Source organism: Sturnira hondurensis, unplaced genomic scaffold (genome assembly GCF_014824575.4).
Source record: "Sturnira hondurensis isolate 20B ecotype Veracruz unplaced genomic scaffold, ASM1482457v3 Scaffold0002840, whole genome shotgun sequence".
NCBI classification, from domain to species: Eukaryota; Metazoa; Chordata; class Mammalia; order Chiroptera; family Phyllostomidae; genus Sturnira; species Sturnira hondurensis.
Genome location: NW_028075471.1, coordinates 26,158,800 through 26,178,211, shown reverse-complemented (window position 1 = coordinate 26,178,211; position 19,412 = coordinate 26,158,800). Strand labels below are relative to the sequence as shown.

The following is a 19,412-nucleotide window of genomic DNA, read 5'->3' as shown; positions in this document are numbered from 1 at the left end:
GAACACTGAACTGGATTGGGCCTCAGGCAGCCTTGTGCCCAACAGGTCAAGAAGTGAAAGATATGACTCCATCCTTACTTAGCTGGTGATCATTTCTGTGACATCATGACTCTGGGCTCATCTCCAACACGTCCTCATGTCATAGTCATACATTACTTTATGGGGGTGTAGGATATTCACCCCAAAATGTAAAGTTTACTCTTTGGACCAGTCCCTTTTGGGGCTAGCCATCCCACCCTATTTTTAAACAAAAAATAGCTCCAGGGGATGCCAAGTTTCCTGTTAACCACGTGTACTGTTTGGAATTTTGTTTGGTAGAACATCTGCTGAGACTTCTCATATCTGAACTATCCATGCAGATATATACTGTTTACCAGCCATGGCCCAAACACCGCAGACAAAGAGGTAGCACTGATGAATAACTCCAGGAACCCCTACAAAATGCAGTAAACGTGTAGTGGTTATCAATCTCTACCATGAGAGTCAGGGGGGAAAAGCAATATTCTTTGCTTAAAAATTTTTAAAGAAATATTTCTGTTGTAAAAAAAAGTATAAAGTAGTAAATGAAAATTAACAGTCTTCCCATTCCTGTCCCTAGAGGCTAACGCGTGTCTTCTTTTCTGTTTTCCGTTCTTTCAGTGATTAGTGCTATGATTTTCACTGTCAACATGAGTATCTCTTGGTTCATCCGCTTCATACAGTATCTGTTAACTCTCTTCTATGAAAGATTTCTAAAACTTTGGCTTCCTTACTCTTGTTCGCCAATTCTTCTATTAGTTCTTTGTTTATAACATCACTTGGTCTTTTTTTTATGGATATTGTACCACATGGACCTTCTGATATTATTATTCACGTCAGTTCACTTTTCTCTCATTCTTTCCATTCCTCTGAGTGTACTGCCCTCTGGGAGTGTCCCCCAGCTCTGTCTTCCAGCTCACTGATTCGGTCTTTAGCCTTGTTCATTCATCCCACGCACTTAGATTTGTTCATTGTGATCAGAATTTACAGTGCCACGTTCTCTAATTCTCTTTCATCATTTCCTGCAGTAGAAACTGTGGGTGCCAGCCAGCCCCCTCACCCTTCAGGTCTAAGGCACTAGGTGTCCTCCTTCATGAATACTATGTGTCTTTCTTTGTGTTTTTCCCCTCTGTGGAGTTTCACGTTGCCCGAGTACATTAAAGCCTTTCACGTCTTTATACGTGGAATCCACTTTACTCCTAAAGACATTCTCTGGAGTCTTCAGATTTTTCCGCCCTAGTGTGGCTTTTTCCTTTCTATTTTCCCAGGATTTCTTTCCATTATTCGGTAGTTATATCCTGTGTCTTGAATACCTTGGTTTTGGGTTTTCTAAGAATCCTTTTTCACTGGAATACATCAACCAAATCATCTTTTTTCAGGAAGTATGAATGGGAGATAAACTTTTCTGAGAAACTGCCTGAAAATAGCTTCATTTTCCAGTTACACGTGATTGGTAGCCATTAGAACTCATAAAAACATGATTTTCAAATGGTATCATGCAGTATGTGACTTTTTGGGGTACCAGTTTGTTTCACTCAGCGTGATTCCCTATAAATTCCTCCAAGTTATTATGAGTATTAGTAGTTTATTCTTTTCTATTTCTGAGTTGTATTGCATGGTATAAATGACCATAGTGTGTTTAGCCAGTCACACACACAAAGGCAAATGCAGTAATTTTAAGTTTATTTCTGATGAATTTTGACTAACTGATATACCCATAAAACATTGCCACAATGATAGATAGGACATTTACCCCAGAGAAATGAAAACACACATTCATACACACAAACTACAGGAATTTTTGTAGCAGTTTCATTCATAACAACTAAGATGAGGGACAATCTACTTGGCCAACCCCAGACAAATGAATAATAATGTATCTCTACAATGCAATACTGCTCAGCAATAAAAAAGAAATGAACCACANACAAAGGCAAATGCAGTAATTTTAAGTTTATTTCTGATGAATTTTGACCAACTGATATACCCATAAAATCATTGCCACAATGATAGATAGGACATTTACCCCAGAGAAATGAAAACACACATTCATACACACAAACTACAGGAATTTTTGTAGCAGTTTCATTCATAACAACTAAGATGAGGGACAATCTACTTGGCCAACCCCAGACAAATGAATAATAATGTATCTCTACAATGCAATACTGCTCAGCAATAAAAAAGAAATGAACCACAGATGAAATATCACTCGTAATGAAAATGAGACAGAAAAGAGTATATCCTTCATGATTCCATTTATATGGATTTCTAATAAGGCTAACACTGATCCATGGGGTCTGAGAGCAGCAGATCAGTGATGGCCAACTTTAAAGTACTGGGCTTAAGTACTAAAGGGTAAAGGGGTCAAATACATGGCAATGGAAGAAGACTTGACCTTGGGTGGTGAACACACAACACAATACACAGATGATATATCAGAATCATTCACTTGAAACCTATAAATTTTATTAACTAATGTCACCCCAATAAATTTAATTTTAAAAATATAACTTTGGATTTGATTTGGTTAAGTCTTGCATAAAAAAGAAAAAAATGCTAAATATTTGGGTGAACTCTGGAAGAACATTAGAACTCACATTCATAGAGTAATATTTGTGACCAAGTACAGTAATTACTCACTTCCAAGCATGTGAATTTGTTCCCCTAATGAATCTAGTATTTTGAAGCATGGGTGGGAAAAGTAAAGGGCAAGTAGGCAAAGATCTTAAATAGCATTTTGTTTCCATAAGCAAAGTGTTTTAGATGAATCTGAAGATGGTAGGTCTTCTTTTCTGAAAACATGTTTATGGATTTGAATGTTAGCTTGAGATAGGTTACCTGAATAACATAATCCCGTTATCTTCAGTGATCATAGCTGAGGCGAGATCCTCTTCAATTTGCATATGCACTTATTAAATAGGAACTTGTTTTTAATATTTGGGGGAAATGATCTGTTGCTTTTAATTTTGTTTTTCCAAAGAGACTAGTTAGAAAGGAGAAATATTTCATCATTTTAGGCAGTGGGTGTTGTGGGCATGTTACTTTTAATTAAAATTAAAAAAACAACCTATTCTAGATATTAATACTCCTTGTCCAAATTATCTAATCTGGACAGGGAGGGTTTAGTGAAGGAGGGCTTTTATTCACATTCAATTCCACAACAACGAAAGGAAAGATACCATGTTGTCCCCATTTTAAGGATGAAACAGAGAGTCTAAGAGGTCAGGTGACGTGCCAAACTGATTCGACTCTCACGTGGCAGGTGAGGACTTAAAGGGGATTTATTAATGCAGAGGCCTGATGGTTCTGATACATTAGACTTCTGTGCCGCAGCACTGACCTGAGGGGGAGCACAGAAAACCCCCATTGGAAGGCCAACAGATGCTTCACTGTATTGGGGGGAAGTGCCTTTGCAGTCACAGCAATGAAACAGAATGGGCACATCACCGTATATTGCAAACACACAGAACCCAGGGCCCGCATGAAACTGAACACCAGGCACAGATTAGCTGAGGGCCACGTTGCTTCAGGGACTGGGTACAGACAAGCCCTGGCCCCTGTCCTGTTTTCCTTCATTCCCTATAGGAAGGAAAGGCAGGAAGGAGATCAGTTCACTTAGTGAAATGTATTCTAAATTAGGTTTGCTTTAGAAAGCATTACTGTGATGACAATCTATAGGCACTGGGATGATGGCTATGGATTAAAATGAAGGAGGAGGCACCCTGCATGGACTGTTTTTTGACCCTCTGCTTCATATAAATAGACCATGAGACCACTTGAAGGTTAATAAATACAGGTTTGCATCATGATACTTAATCCTTCTGTAGCATTTCACCTTGTGAACGTTGGATAATTAGTGTTTTAAATTTTCTCTATTATAAATGACTATGCAAGGAACATCTTTGCATATATAACTTTATATACTCTTCCTGTTATTTCCTTAATAAATTCCCAGGAATGAAGTGATTGGGGCAAAAGACTCATGTGTTATATGTGTTGCTACACATATCACCAAATCGTTCTCCCTAAATGTTGCACTAAAGCAAGGAATGCATAGCTGATCTTCCTGCTTCTCTTCTCTCTCTTTTCAAACCACTTGGCACATTCTTAAACTAATATTCCCAAGAAGCTGCTTTATTCACGTCTAAAACTTTAAAGGTTACCCATCGTCTACAAGGAATTTCAAACTCCCACACTCAACATTTTCTGCTCTCGGGCTAGCTTATCTCTTAGGGTTTTTACCTCTCCTTCTTTTCTACATGATTTCCAGGATTTCATCAAATATGTTCACTCATCAGGCATGTATTAGGAAAAAAAGGCCTGTGTTCTTTCAACATCAATCTCACAACCACTTCTAATGTTTTGATATCTTCACTCATCTCTATTTTTTTTCTGTGAGAAAGAAATGTCCCCTCCACTTCATTCTCTATTTTAGTTTAAATCACAGTGTTGAAATTTACACAAAGAGAAACTCAATGCTGTGTCAGTCAAACCCAGCCGGCCACTGAGAAGGCTCAAGTTCAAGGGCGAAAGGGAAGGTTTTCCCTCTGACCCATCCACCTCCACACCCCTGGGTCTCCATTTCGAGATGTAGATTTTACTACATTGCTTCCTTTGGACTTTAGTCTCCAATCGTCCGTCACCGCATACCAACACAAATTCAAACTGTGGTCCCCACGCAGTCCTTAACAGCCACTTACCAGTAGCACCTGATGGGACAGAGGCACCCGTGTCTGAAAACCTCATCCCCTCCTGAACCCTGGCCCCCCAAAGGCACCACCCTGCGGGCAGAGCAAACCACGAGTAAGGGAGGTAACTGGACACGGTTGCTACAGAGGGGATAATGGATTCTGTTTTTGATATACAACAAATCTAAACCCACCATTAAAAACATGAAAACTCCAAAAAGCAGATGAGCAAGGTGTATTAACAGATAACTCATGAAAGGGACATGCACGTGGCTCACAGAGCATGAATGGGGTTCAAACAAAGAACTCAAAGGGTTCAAACTGACTGAGTAATTGTTTCACTCATCAAGCTAATGAATATGTATCATTTGAAGCTGCGACTGTGGTGGTCCAGCGTCTAGTGAGACAGCCACACCAACACACTCTTGAAGAAGGAGAAATTGCCACAGTCTTGCTGGTGAGCGGTTTACAAAGCCCCCAAGTTTATTGTGTTCTTTGGCCCAGAAGTTACACTTACTGCCAGGGATGTACACTTAAGAAAGTAAGTACACAGACAGCTTCTTTGATTGGTTACAGCCATCAAACATTGCCTGGAACCCAAATAATCAATCATGGGGCAATGCTTAAATAAGTCACCGTTTATCCATATCATGGAGTGTTACACGTGGCCTGTATGTACGAGAAATTTTAAATGATGTTGGAGATTTCACAGTGTGGTAGGAAACGCAACACAGCACCGCACAAAAAAAGAGATACATGTTTGCATGTTCATTATATCGCAGCTGTAGAAATGCTTCCCCAGAAAATGCCACCGCTCTCTGAGGGCGGTCTGTGTCTGCTTCACTGCTTTTCTTCGTGATTTACACACTGGGCATGCATTTCCTTTAAAAAATGCAGCAATTTAAAAACCCTATCGCCTTGGCGTCTGTCATGCGTACGTCACTGCTCTCTCCTCTGCCCTCTCGCCACCCTGTGTAGGTGCTGTCACCCCTGTGACATTTGGCAAGCAAGCCAAGGAATCATCTCTCCACAAATGTCACAGATTTCTCGATTGGCTCAGTGCCTTTGAGAAACTCAGAAGCACTGGCAAGATGACCAAACGCGTGAATGACTGGATGGCTGTCTGCCTTACATGTTTCCGTGAGCTGGGGCCGTCTCCACCGATGGCTGTCAGCATGGGTGGGGCAGCTGCTGGTTGGAAGAGCCGAGTGCATTATTTTAAGGGGTCATTTCTCCTGTGCAGCCTCACGCTCCTTGTGTGTGGGTTTGTTGTTTGTTTGTTTGTTTGTTTTTGTATACACATTTGGGGACCTCTTTAGGTAATGCATGAGACCATTTTCCTGCCTGGAGTTTGCCTTAAGTGATGATGAAATACAGGGTCCTGGTTAGTTAAATGTTTAGAGAACCTACTTAGAACAAAACATAGTTAGGAGTTATTGAATAAGCATATTTTCTAAATCCAGTAAGTAAAGAATATACTACTACTTACTTTTATTCAGACACTTCTTTTATGAATGTGTGGGATATATTGTCAGAGACCTATTGAAAATATTAGATATTCTAGATCAGGGGTGTCAAACTAATTTTTACCGGGGCCACATCAGCCTTGAAGTTTCCTTCAAAGGGCTGAAATAATTTTAGGACTGTATAAATGTAACTACTCCTTAACCATTAAGGAGTTGAAATCACATTTGGCCCTTTGAAGGCAACCTCAAGGCTGATGTGGCCCCCAGTGAAAATGGGTTTGACACCCTTGGTCTAGATTTAGTGAGGGTTGATGGTATTTACTAAGTCGCTTTCTTGCTTGCACTTAAAAAGGCAGGGTGTTGGGGGTGGGGCGGGGGGACAGATCACACCTAAGGCTTCCATTCACCAATTCTCACCTACCAGCAGAATTATCTAAATTACTGCTGAAGAGCCTTCAACAAAGGTCATCTTATTACCAAAATTATTAGTCAATTGAGAAAGACCGTTTTTCTTTAAATGAGAATGGCTAAGTTTTTAGTTTGTATTCTGTGTCATTAATATGTTCTTTCTTGTCTCTATCGCTTGTTTTACAAAGGGTGGGAACACAGACTCTGATGTCAGAATTAGGGGTCCAATGCCAGTCCTGCCACTAACGATGTGTGGTCTGCTATCACCTCTTAATTCTCCAAGACTTGGATTCTTCATCTTTAAAATGAGAAAGCCAGGGTACCTCTCTCATAGCATTGCTATGACTATTGAATAAAATAATATCTTTTAATTGGCAGACTTTAATTGCTCTTACGATTTCAGCCATTATAGGACAGTATAGAAATGAACCAAAAAATACTGTTATTAACAGAAGGTTTCTCCAAACTCACACGACTTATTATAAATATTTCTAGTGCTATTTCATCTGTTGATGCTTTCTCTTTTTGAGTGGTCTCGAAGAAGTATCATGTGTTCCAAACGTGATGTCCTGAATGTGTCTTCTGGGGTTAGGCAGAAAGTGCTTTCTCTGCTCCCCTTCCCAGCAAAATTTCTCTCAAAGGCCAATTACAACATCACCTCTCCTTTCTCCCCTCCTCCCCCTCGACCGTCCATTCCACCGGACGTCCGTGTCTGCCACCTACGGACGTTGCTTTCAACGAAGCTGCCAACCACCTTGGATTTGCCAGCTCAGAAGGAAATCTGTCCCGTTCACTGGTTCTCCCGGAGCCTCCCACAGAGTGAGCTTTTTGCTCCTCCTGAAATACTCTCCTTCAGTTTTCCTTCAAGTCACACATTCCTGCCCCCTCCCCTTTCTTGGGCTCCTTTGCAAGTTTTCCCTCTCCCATCTGACCTCCAAATGTTTGGTTGCCTCAGGCCTTGGCCTGGGTCCTATTCTGATCCTTCCAAAACAATCTGTTTCTATTCCATAGCCATAAATACCATGTCTGTGGGAATATGGCCCAAATCAAATCTTTGAGCCAGACATTTGTATATACTACAAGCTCGTACATCTACCTGCCTCCTTTGTTTTTCTACCCTCAAACCAACACTGTCTAAAGCCCAGCCTGCTCCATACCTCTTCTTCCCATCTCAGTCAATGGCCTCACTATCCACCAAAGTATTCCTCACGCCAATTCCCTTCCACAGGGATCTTCCAAAACTAGAAATGAGGGAACATCACTTCCCTATTTGAAACTCTTGAGTGGGAGCTCATGGCTAATGGGCTTACATCTCACTCCCTGCAGCTGCAGGGCCAGTGTTACCTGCGTTTTCCTGCCTAACTGGCTCCAGCTCACGCCATGCTTTTCCCTAATGTGTGATTCTCACTTCTGCTCCAGCCACCCTGGCCTTTGTCTTTTCCTTGGACAGAGTAAGCTCATGACTTCCTCAGGACCTTTGCATATGCCCTTTTCTCTGTCTAGAAGGTACTTACCTGGCTCACCGCATAGCTAGCTCCTTCTCTGCCTTCAGACCTTGGCCTTAGTTTCCCTTTGACCTCCTCTCTGGAGTAGATCTGCGCACACTCCTGTACATCCAACCATTTCTTTCAGTCACAGCTCTGTCAAAAGTAGTCATTATCTTATTTTGTAAGCTTGGGAGCTCCACGTGGACAGTACCAGGGCACCGTGCATCGTCTGTTCAATGTCACATCCTGGGGTTCTGCATGAGGACCCGGCATGCAATCTGCTCCCAGTAGGTAAGAGTTTACTGAGTGCATGTCATAGTGTTTTGAGAATGGGACTGTGTGTGAGGGAGACACAGGCCCCACCCTGCTTGATAAGCATGATCATAATGACAGCAGACTGTGTGATGAAAACCCATGTGTGCAGAAGAACTTCATGGAGGAGGTGACATCTGAATTCAGATGAATCTACCTACGAGGGGAGTCAGGGGGCAAGGCTGCCCAGCCAGGTGAGCAGCGTGCACACTGACCTGGAGGTGTGCCACGTGTCTACCGCTCACTCCCACCGTCCTCTGGAGAAAGTACAATTAGAGTGGATCCACAGAGCCTGGGGGGAGAAAAGTCAGGAGCCAAATAAAATCAGGTGATGGAAAGAGTTTCCATTATAGCAGAAAGATGCAGTTTCCCAACTGTGGCTCATTTCAGCTCCTGGTGATTAAAAGCACAGATAGTAACACGTGCCTCCCGGGTTTTGCAGGTGCGAGTACACCAGAGCAACACAGAGGGAGAAGTCCTTTGAAACAGCTCAAGATGTAACCAAAAAAAACTAAGGCTGCGAGTTCAATAATGGGGATGAATATGGTGACAGCAACCACCATCTGGCAGAACCATTGTATTTGCATCATTTCATTTCACTTCCGTGTGACAAATTGGCTATAACCAGGCTCTGGGCCAGGTTGTGGGAATAAAAAAAAGAAATAATTGGGGGCCTCAAAGAGGCCTGTCTAATGAAAGACAAAAGTACGTGAATAATTGACATCCTAGGATTTAAAGAAAAGAAGAACCCTCTATATAACCTCAGTAAACGGGCAAATCGTTGTGTCAAACAATGCAGGTTATTTTTTTAAGAATCCACCTGGAAGTTTGCAGTCAGGCCCTTTCCCCCAAGGGATGCGTAGTGAGCCCGCACATAAGGCTGGTTCCAATGGGGAACTGCACAGAGCAAACAAGCGTTGGGTGTGGAGGCTCCCCAGAAAATGCCAATGAATGTATTTTCATTTATATATCAAAGGCGTTTCTTTATTTAAAAAAACAAAGTTTTATTTAAAATTGAAATGTGTTCCTTTTAGAAAACACTACCATTGAAAAGAAAACAAATACATCCCACTATGTTACATATAGATTTGAATAAGCATTATTAAAACTAAAACTAGAAGCACATTATGTGTTTGCATTTATCTCCATTGATTTGAAGGTTATCTATTGTGCATTTTATGTTGGTATGGCTTTATTTTTAAGCTTAAAAAGAAAATATAAAAAATTGCAATCTTATTACATCCAAATCAAGAATGAAAAGCAATCTTTTGAATCCACATATAAAATGTTAAATTTAAAATCCCCTTTTCTATCAAAATCACCATAATTCCTGTGTTTTGTAATATAATTTTTTGACTAAGAATTCTAGAATTAAATTATTCTTTTGCTACCCATAGCTTCTTTAAAAAAATTAAACTTTTTTTCAACTTGCATTTGGTATTGCTATGAAATCTTGAACAGTTGTTTGAACTAAGTGGCACCTGTCATGATTGGCTGATTTTTTAACACCAAAGGATCTACAACTTGGGTTCTTTCTTTCACTTTCCCATTCAGATAGAATATACCTTAAAGAAAAAAGGTAAAGAGCTAATAACCCATTTTCAAAATCCTTACAAAGCTGTGAATACTTTTATGTTGACTTCACAATGCAAAAGGACAGTCTTGCATGCAATAAAATTCTTGCTACAATTTTTTCCCTCAAAACTCTGCCAGTGTTTTGTCTTTCTCATCCGCTGTGACACAGGAAAACACAGAGGCCAAAGTGATTTTCAGCCTTCACATATACCCCCCTTGTTGACTTACCGGGTTTCTTTCTTTCTTGTAGTTCATGTAGACCAAGTATTTTGTCAGGATGTATCTAGACTTTCTAATTTTAATTTAAGTGTGTTGCACCCTATTGAGTTGAATTCCTCAGTATTCTTTGGCCTGGGAAATAGTTTTATGTTTTATTATACGTTCACGTGTGATTCTTCCTCTTGCTCCATCGTCTTCCTCAGTTATACCACGTAATTACTCGGTTGACTCTATTCTCTGTCCACTTATCATCCTTCTTATCATTTTTTGCCTTTAGTCTTTTTTTCTGTTTTTCTGAAATTTCTTAATTGTGCCCTCTTCATTGCTGTTTTGATTTTCTAAACTGGCAATTTTGTCTTTCCCCAGTAATTGATGTGATTTGGGGTTTTGCTAACTATTACATCTTTAGTTTTCTTGACTACCTTTGTTAACTCACCAATTTCCCTTTTCATCTCAGGCTTTTCTGTTACTATTTTTTCTGCAGCTTTTCTATGAAGGTTGTATCTTCTTCTTCCGGCTGAGGTTGACAGTGTCAGACAATTTCCCCGCTTCGGAAACAAAGCCATTTCCGAGGCTCGTTTTTCCTCTGAAGTTTTTAGCATCGTGTCTGGCATTCTTTATCCTCTAGCAATCCCTTTTCTCCAGGGCCATGTTCCATTTTAATTATGTTTGCCCATCCGTTCCAGGGGGAAGAGAAATCTATGGTGTACAGCCTCCTCTCGGGTTTCAGTGAGGATGGTCTTAACGTGGCAAGAGGGAAGCAAGCTTTCACACTGTGGAAAACTGGAATTCACTGAGTGAGCCACGGATTGTACTTTTCAGACCAATTCCATCAACTTTAGTGCTACAGTGAATTCTTTCCAAACTCTAGTCATAGGTGGCTAGAAAATTCGTAGTTTAAAATTTTAGTTTTCAGTGTGGTTGGATATCCCCCTTTCCCTGACCTCCTCATTGGTATTTTATTTTTGGAAGTTAGAAACAGCCACTTGGGGAACGATGAGGTGATGACACTTTTCCCCCTCCAGGAAAATAAGTTCCTTCAGACCCATTTCTCCAAGGCTCTGAACTTCTATTGAGTCATCAGAGCTTCTGGTATTGATGCTCGGGTCGGGTTTGCACCCTGTGATAGAGGAAACCTGCCTGCTGTCGTCAGCAGCCCTCAGCCTCCTTCTTCGAAACATCAGTTGTGACCAGTTAATGGCCAAGAATAAAACATACAACATCCTTCTCCTGAAGCATTGTTCTTAGTTCTCAGGAAGGGCAACCCCCAGGGGCATGAATGAAGATGGTTCCCAGCCAGTAGAAGCAGCCTATATAGTTTGGGACCCTTTTTCATACGTTTGAATGTATAGGTCGACTGACCTTTCCATAACTCAAGTTCAATGTTGTGATGAAAGTCACCACGTGAAATGCTTGGTTTACTAATCTTGTAAACTGAAATCTATGCAAGTGCCTTTGTAAAGCAAGACGCCACATCTTTTTTATTTTCTGTCTTCTGATGCTTTGACACCTGGTCAGTTCCTAGAGAGAGTCAACAACAGGCAGCTGAGCACTAACCAGTGCACAGCCCTTTTCCCCAAGCCCCTCCTTTATCCAGCTTTCACATTCCGGGCCACCTCCCACTTGCTGGAATCACCACAAGGCCAGGGCCCAGATCACCAGGGATACGACCCTGTGCTCCAGAACCCATTACCTTGGCCTAACGTAGGCTGTCCTGAGCCTGCTTACCATGCCAGGCCCACTTCTTCCTGCAGAAATGACAAGAAAGGCTCCTGCTCACACTGTCCCCCTCGCCGGTGTCTGTCTCCTACCTGGTGCTTCCCCCGTCCTCCCATCCCATCACTGTGTGGTGTGCCCCCTCCTCATGGGATCTGTGAGTATAACAAACTGTCTTCTCAGTGGCCCTTGCCTTCTGATCTGGTGGCCTTGCTATACCTGAATAATTTTAAAATCCTGTATTAAAGCATTTTTAAATGGCAAAATTAAAAATATTTTAGTCCAGTCGTTCATGTTTAGCTTGCAAAGATAAGAAAGTAAGGGGAGAAAGTCATTTAGATACACGGATGGTTGACATTAAGAAACATCCAAACCTGTAGAGAATGTTTATGAGTTTATTTAAGCCAAACTGATGACAGCTGCTGGGAAGCAACATCTCAACAGATTGAGGGGATGCTCCAAGATCTGCGGTGCTGCCGTTTCTTCTACACAAGGAGGGGCCATAAGTAAGGAGGGTTGGGGGGAATCCACTGATGATCATTCGGGGAAGTGGGGTCTGGAAAAGCAGGGGAATCTCTGAGATCGGGCACAGAGGACAATAGCGAAATATTTATTTTGCATCAGCGGGTACAAGAATGTCAGGGGAACAAGGTCCCTTCTCCGGTGCAGTGGTGCCCTGAGGGGTCCAGAAAGAGAGGATGACTCTCTGGCCTTTCAGAGGCATGTTATCTCAGAGGCAGAAAGGCCACAGACAGGCTCACCTACGGCAGAGCTTGACCTTTGTCAAGAACGCTGCGGCGTAGGACGTGACTGCTACTGTGACCTGCTTTCAGTCAGGAGTTGTTATGCCCCAACCACCTCACATGCTTACTATTGGTCTCTGGGTGTGTAAGGCCCACCATGCAGACTGCCCCTGAGCTTAGCAGGTTAGCAGGTGACCCCCTTTTCATCCACAGAAGGCACTGGGGTGGGGAGAAAAGAGAGAGGGGTAAATGTAGGCCCCAGAGCTGCCTCTTGCTCCATGTGAACATCAACCTCCAATCAGTACTCAAAACTTTAATGCGGTTCCTAAAACAGCTTCAGGTCCTGGAATCAGCGCCAGGAGGTTGGCAGGCATTCTGCACCTGGACTGGATGGAGGGAAGTGGACGTGCCTGTCCCCACGCTCAGGTGGAGCGGGCATGCTAATAACGCTGCAGGCCGGACTTGGCCTGCAGTGGGTGTCAGCCCACTGCGCTCCACACACGTCCTTCTGTTTGCTGACTTTAGTCTCTAACCTTTTGGTGCCGAACATCAAACACAGTATTTCTTTTGTTCCTATTTAATTCTTTATTTTTTAAATTGGATTTCCCCAGGGCTGAAATTAATTCGAGGCGTTAAGAAGTAATTATTTCTTCTTGCAGCGGCATTGATGGGACCCAGTTCTGCTCAGGCTCTGGCCAATGAGCAGGCTGGTTAGCCCTCACCTCCCTAGGTGGGGGGAAGGCGTGGGGCCCATGGCTTGAAGGTCACTGACAAACAAAGGCTATTTGTGTTCTTTGCAGTTAAATGGACTATTCTTTCTTTTAACAAGTTCCTGCTTTTCTTCCTCTAAGTTCTGGGCGAATTTCATGATGACTATGCTTTATGAAATTATTAAAGAATTCTGTGCCTAAATTCTCTTCAAAAATTAAAGTACAAGTGTGATTAGAAGCTGATTACAGTCCTATTGACTTTTAAAACTAATTACCTACAAAAGCTCAAACAAGTAAATATCGAGGGTCTGGTCTATGCCAGGTATTATTCTAGGCACTGGGCACACATCCCTAACAGATAGAATTCCTTCTATCGTAATTTAAATTTAAGACAATTTCCCCATAGCATTGGCCAAAAACATATAAAAACGATTGTGCTGAAGTATAGAGAGGTAAAAAACTTAATATCCAATTTTTTGCATCTAGATTGATCTGACAAGTTGAGTTGATTCTAACACTCTGGCTCCCAGACCGTGTAAGGCAGAACACCTGTTCAAGTTATGGCTGGGAGACCCTCAGGGTCAGAACCAGGGTTGGGGTGGGGTGGGGTGAGGATTTCTCAATCCCCAAATGGTGCATTGGTCCTGCCAATCTGAGTTAGTGCAGCTGCTGTGCAGTTCTGGTCTTAGATGGGCTGTCTGGGCTCCTTGCTCTCTGGGTCCCCTGGGGGTTTCAGTGGGAAGCTGGGTGAGGCCGTGTCAGAGACAGCCAGCTGGATGCCATAGGAAACCAGCAATGACTCGTTTGGAGAGTTGGCTTTTCGAAAGCACATTTGTCCTGCAAACAGGTGAAATGCCTTTTACTCTTTGAAACCCCATAGGCTAAAGCTCCCCGATGAAAAATCTAACTTTATCTCTGACCTAAGGCAGTACACACTCCACCCCCCCTCCCCCGCCTAAATAGCCAACAAATCTTGTTCTTATTTGTGTTGAAAGGATTAAGGAGAATCATGTTTCATCCAGTGGTGTTGTGGCATTTTTTAAAAATTCATAGCTGCTTGAAAGTATCTAGAATGATCCCCTCTGCTCTGTGGTTGGCAGTGACAGTCTCACTAGACAAAAAACAAAGGGTGAGGGCAGGTAGGAACTACTTACCTGAAGCATGGCAGGTGCTTACCTTGCACCAGGCACAGAGTTTATGTTTGTGGAGTGACAAACAATAATGACTTGTTCTTGAACTTATGCAAAACGCCTCCAGGAGACTCCCAGAAGTGTTTGGGGTGGGGACTCTGCAGGAAGCAGGACCTCTGTGAGCTGGTGAGTGAAGGTGTTGGGTCCTTAATTCAACCTTTTTTTTGCCAAATCCCTAACTTATGTTTTGGGTGTCATAGCTAAGAACCCATGGCCCAATCCGAGGTCACAGAGATTTATTCATATGTCTTCTTGCATGACTTGTATTGTTTTGGCTTTTACATTTAAGCCTCTGATCCATTTGGAGTTAATTTTTGTACATAGTTCTTATTTTCTTATTTCTTTTTTTCTTACAGGTCTTCAGAGATTGAAGAATCAAATTTCTTTAAGGCACTCTGACTAAATGACGTGTGGAAAAATTAAGGAGTTAGTTATCAGTGTGCCGACGAAGGGGAACATTTGGGCAATGGAGTTAGTTGGTTTTGTGTTTGTCTGATATGTTGCGTGATCCACACCTCTACCACTTCCTGGCCAAAATTTTGGTCAAACAAGACTCAGAATTTCCTAACTCCACTTCCTCCTTGCAAAGGAATACTTCTCCTGTTTTATTTATGAATATTCATACCTCATTTTCCATTTTTGCTATACAAGCTGTTTCAAACAGGGCTGCTTATGTAATCCAGCTTTTGTTCCTCATTAAAAAGATCTGTTTTCTCCACAGGCATGCAGCGAGACACACACGCATACACACACGGAGTACTGCCTCTTCCCGATACATCCATGTGTCCACTGATACAGATGTCCCTGCAACTCAGCTCATCACTCACCTCTCAAGTCATATACACATCCGAGGCTTCTCAGGTATTTTTGCAGGCCCATCGCAGCATGAGGGCCATCTGGGTGATAAGAAAGCAATTGCTGTGGAAAGAAGGTCAAGATAGCACACTGGAGTATTTAGCCATTCCTTTGTGTTTTCGCAGAGAAAACGGAAGATTTAGCCATGCAGCTTAATGCGTAATTATCACGCCGGAATGCCGAACACAGACGCCGCATTCACTCTGTGCATAGAGTGAGATCTGGTTCACGGAAAAATGCAGGTTTTGCATTTTTGCAACAAAACAAGTGAGTGGGGGTGGAAGGAGATTGGCATCCTGATGATTATTCAGAATGCTAATGCCTGCCAGAGGCGGTGGCAATGTTGTCTGGTCCCCACTGCATTTTGTCCACAGAAAAGTGAGGATGTCCCCTCCCTCTTCAGATGTCTCCTATGGCAGCCGAGCTGACCCACAGGTGCTTTTGATCAATCAACAAGTAATTCTTTTGTGTCACTGGAAAAAAAGTGTCCAAGTGCCCAGGGAGAACCCAGGCAGCAGACCCAAAACAATACTTGTGAAGTAACGGGAGGACAGTTAAGTACTAGATTATGTGACCCTGAGTATAAGCACCAAGGAATGTAGGGGAGGGAGGTCAGCCGGCCTTGGGGGTGGGGATGAAAGGGTATCAAGAGGCTTTCATGGAGAATGTGGGTTGGAATTGGGTTGTGGAGAGTGAAGACAATTTTTTTTAAGTAAAAGGGGAAAAAGAGGGCACACAGCCTATGAGAGAGGAAGCCAGAAACTGAGCCCTACCATGGGGCAGACATTGGGCAGAGGCCGTGGTATGATCTCAGAGTGTTGAACAATTCTGAAGGTGGGTGCAACTGCCGCCCCCCCGGGGGGAGCTTCGTGACTTGCGCCTGGTCACACAGCTTCTCAGTGGTCACACAGGGTTGGGTTCAAAACTTCTGTCTTTCCCCAGCAACAGACATCACAGGTGCTGTTCTACAGGCACAGACCAAAGCGGGATTTGCACTCCCTGCATCAGCCCTCCCCAACCCCGACTGCTCCCTCCCTGACCTACCAGACAACACTGAGACCAACAATCACTGTTGCAGATCAGTAGGTTCCCAACTGGCTGATCCTTAGAATCATCTTAGGCGCTTAAAAAAATAAAAGTCCTTTTCTAGATACCACTCCAGACATAATAAAACTAAATTCCCAGAGATAATAGGCTTAGATTACTTCCAGTTGTCCTGTGGCACCTCACGCATTACCTTGGATAGAGGAGGCATCGAGAAATGTCTGTCGAATGAATAATTAATGTAATAGCTAAATCATTGTTTTATCGAGTCATTCAGTGATGATAAGTTTCTTGTTGCCTTGGCTTATTTCTACTCTATTTCACCCTGGCCATCCTTTTGGGGAAATATCTGTTTCTGAGTGATGAAAATGAAGATTGATGGGCTTTTCTCAGCCTGGACTCTACTGGGAATCTCGAATGCATCTGACCAGGACTCACAGAAAGGCAGACCCCTGTCTCCTGGCCCTAGGGAGGGAATGCACCCCCCCTCCCCCCGGCTCTCTCCTCGCTCTCAGCTAACCCAGTGGGTTAAGACCAACCTCAACTGCTTGTCTTTTCCCAGAGTTAAACATCAATTCTTTTACCCTCTTATTAACTGCTCTCTCATAGATTGATTAAAAGAATGACTGACAGACCCTTGCTGATTTTCCTAAACTTGCCCTCATCAGCTCTGGGTGCTGAGTTGTGTAGCGGGTACAAGAGAAGACGGGCAAGCGAACTTCCTTTGTCTTTACTAACTCCACTTGTAGTCTGACTCGTGTCAAATTGTAGATGTGTTTTGGGTTGGACTGTGTTCTCTGGGAGGATTCAAACATTGCTCGATCTGGGTCCAAGTTGAAGTGCTTGATTAAAGGGTCCTATGGTTTTCCCATGGCTTTCTTTCTGTGTCTGTCCCCATTAGCCTGCCACCAAGGCTTGCACGTGGCACCATCCAGACACAGGATTGCAGATATGTGACAACATGATTAGAAGGTTTAAGAAGACTGGAGTTCTCCAAGTTTAAGAGTGCTTCATGTACAGAATTATTAGTGTAATAACAATAGGGGAAGTCTAATTGCAATTCACGTCCCTGTGCATCCAAATGGATCTGAGAGGATATTTGAGGCTGGTTCATTTTCTCTTCTGCATTTATTTATTCCATTATTATAAAATGTCACTTTCCCTATACAATATTTTGCCTTCCCGTCAAGTTTTATTTGGCTCAGCTTTTAAGTCAGGAACATTTGTGGCTCAACACTCCAGTCTGTGTCAAAGGAGTTTTCCAAGCTACGGCATGGGTAAGTTCTGTAAATATGCACATTTTTAAGGTAGTCTGGGAGCAAACAATCATTTAAAAAATCCATACTGAAGCAAAAGACACACATTTACAATTTGACTCAGGTCTGATGGGAATAGCCTTTATCATATAACTGAACTTTCAAAATTGCTTTTAGAATTGATTTGGTTGGAAGAAAATAGGCAAATAATTCATGGGGCAGTCGGTCACCAGGGAGAAGAACAAGCTGAAGTTGAAAGGAAAGAGTTCCTTAAAAGCCCTGGCACACACAAGATGATTCGGTTTGGCCACATCACCCTTGTCCGTGCTCCGCTTTCCTACCTACCATTTCAGTTTCGCTGACCTTTCCCTTGTCGTCCATCTTTCAAAACTGTGCCCCACATTTCCAACTGCCTCTCCAGCGTGTGAAGCACCAGCCAGCCTGCTAGAAGCTCCCACTGTTGGCGTCTTCTTCTGCTTCTTCCTACATGGAGACTACTAAGCAAATCCTCTCTACGAAGTCTGCTGACTGGCAGCCTGTTCGTTACCAGGAGCATGCCTTTCCCTCAGTCTTGGAATGGTGACAAGGAAAATGGCGACTGTACTGAGATGGGAAACAGTTTTTGTAGAAAAACTCCGGCCCTGGCTGGTGTAGCTCAGTGGATTGAGTGTGGGCCTGCGAAGCAAAGGGTCGCAGTTCGATTCCCAGTCAGGGCACATGCCTGGGTTACAGGCCAGTTCCCAGCAGATGACGTGCAAGAGGCAACCATACATTGATATTTCTCTCCCTCTCTCCTTCCCTTCCCCTATAAAGGTTAATAAATAAAATCTTTTTTAAAAATCCATCCCTTAAAAAAAACAAAACTCCAGTAGCAGCACTGGTTCGTTGGTGCACTCAGTATGTTTGAGTCCATACACACAGGATTTATATGGCCAGACCAATTCAGGGTTTTGTCTGTGATCTACCAGGTTGCTCTGACTGTAAGATAAACCTTCCTTCACACAGATGTTCACAGCACACACCTCCCAGGCATGAGAACACCCTTGAAGTGTATTTGAAGAAAGCTGACAATTCCCATACAAATCTAGTCGTCCATTGTTTTGTCAACAGACAAGACAGCCTGCCCTTACCTCCCCAGACATTGTCACTTTTGATCAAAGTGTAACAACTGAACAGGTTTTACTTATTTTTAGGGACGGGACTTTACTTGGCTGAGGTTTTGTCTTTGGTAAGTCCTTCGTGGACGTGGATGGAATTCCTACCTTTTTAACAGCTCGGGACAGGCTGCTCCGACCACCCTGCAGTGTGTCCCCATGACCACCATCCCTGTTCAGTAGACATGATGGATGAGGGCCAGCGATTGATGGCGTGGGCCACGCTGAACTGCAGGTGTGGGCCCCTCCATCTGGGCTTCTGTGCCCGCAGCCAGCTTGTATTAAAGATGGCCCATTATGACCAAATAACTGTATGTGAAGCTGTAACATTACTTAGGGGAAAAGGCTAGTGAAAAAGAAAGAACCAAAGGAAAATGGAAATTCGGCGGGGAAAGAGCCTACACTTTTGGTTGATTTATAGTAAAACTGGAGCCCTTTTGATGTAGCATCAGTCAACTTCTCCCTAAACAGGAAGGCTTTCAGCTTAGAAAGCATTTCACTGGGTCATTACCAAGGCCTGGGAGTGAGAACGAATAGACATTGGAAGGAAAAAGGGAAGAAACATGGC

The 19,412-nt window shown here is 42.9% G+C and overlaps 1 long non-coding RNA gene across 1 annotated transcript; it reads left to right on the top strand.

Annotated features, from left to right (window-relative positions):
- The first annotated feature begins 14,518 nt into the window (after window positions 1-14,518).
- LOC118983679 (uncharacterized) lies at window positions 14,519-18,393 on the top strand. The gene is made up of 4 exons (XR_005065757.1): window positions 14,519-14,661; window positions 14,892-15,006; window positions 15,257-15,396; window positions 15,516-18,393. It is a non-coding gene; the product is annotated as an uncharacterized LOC118983679 (long non-coding RNA).
- Window positions 18,394-19,412: the final 1,019 nt, after the last annotated feature.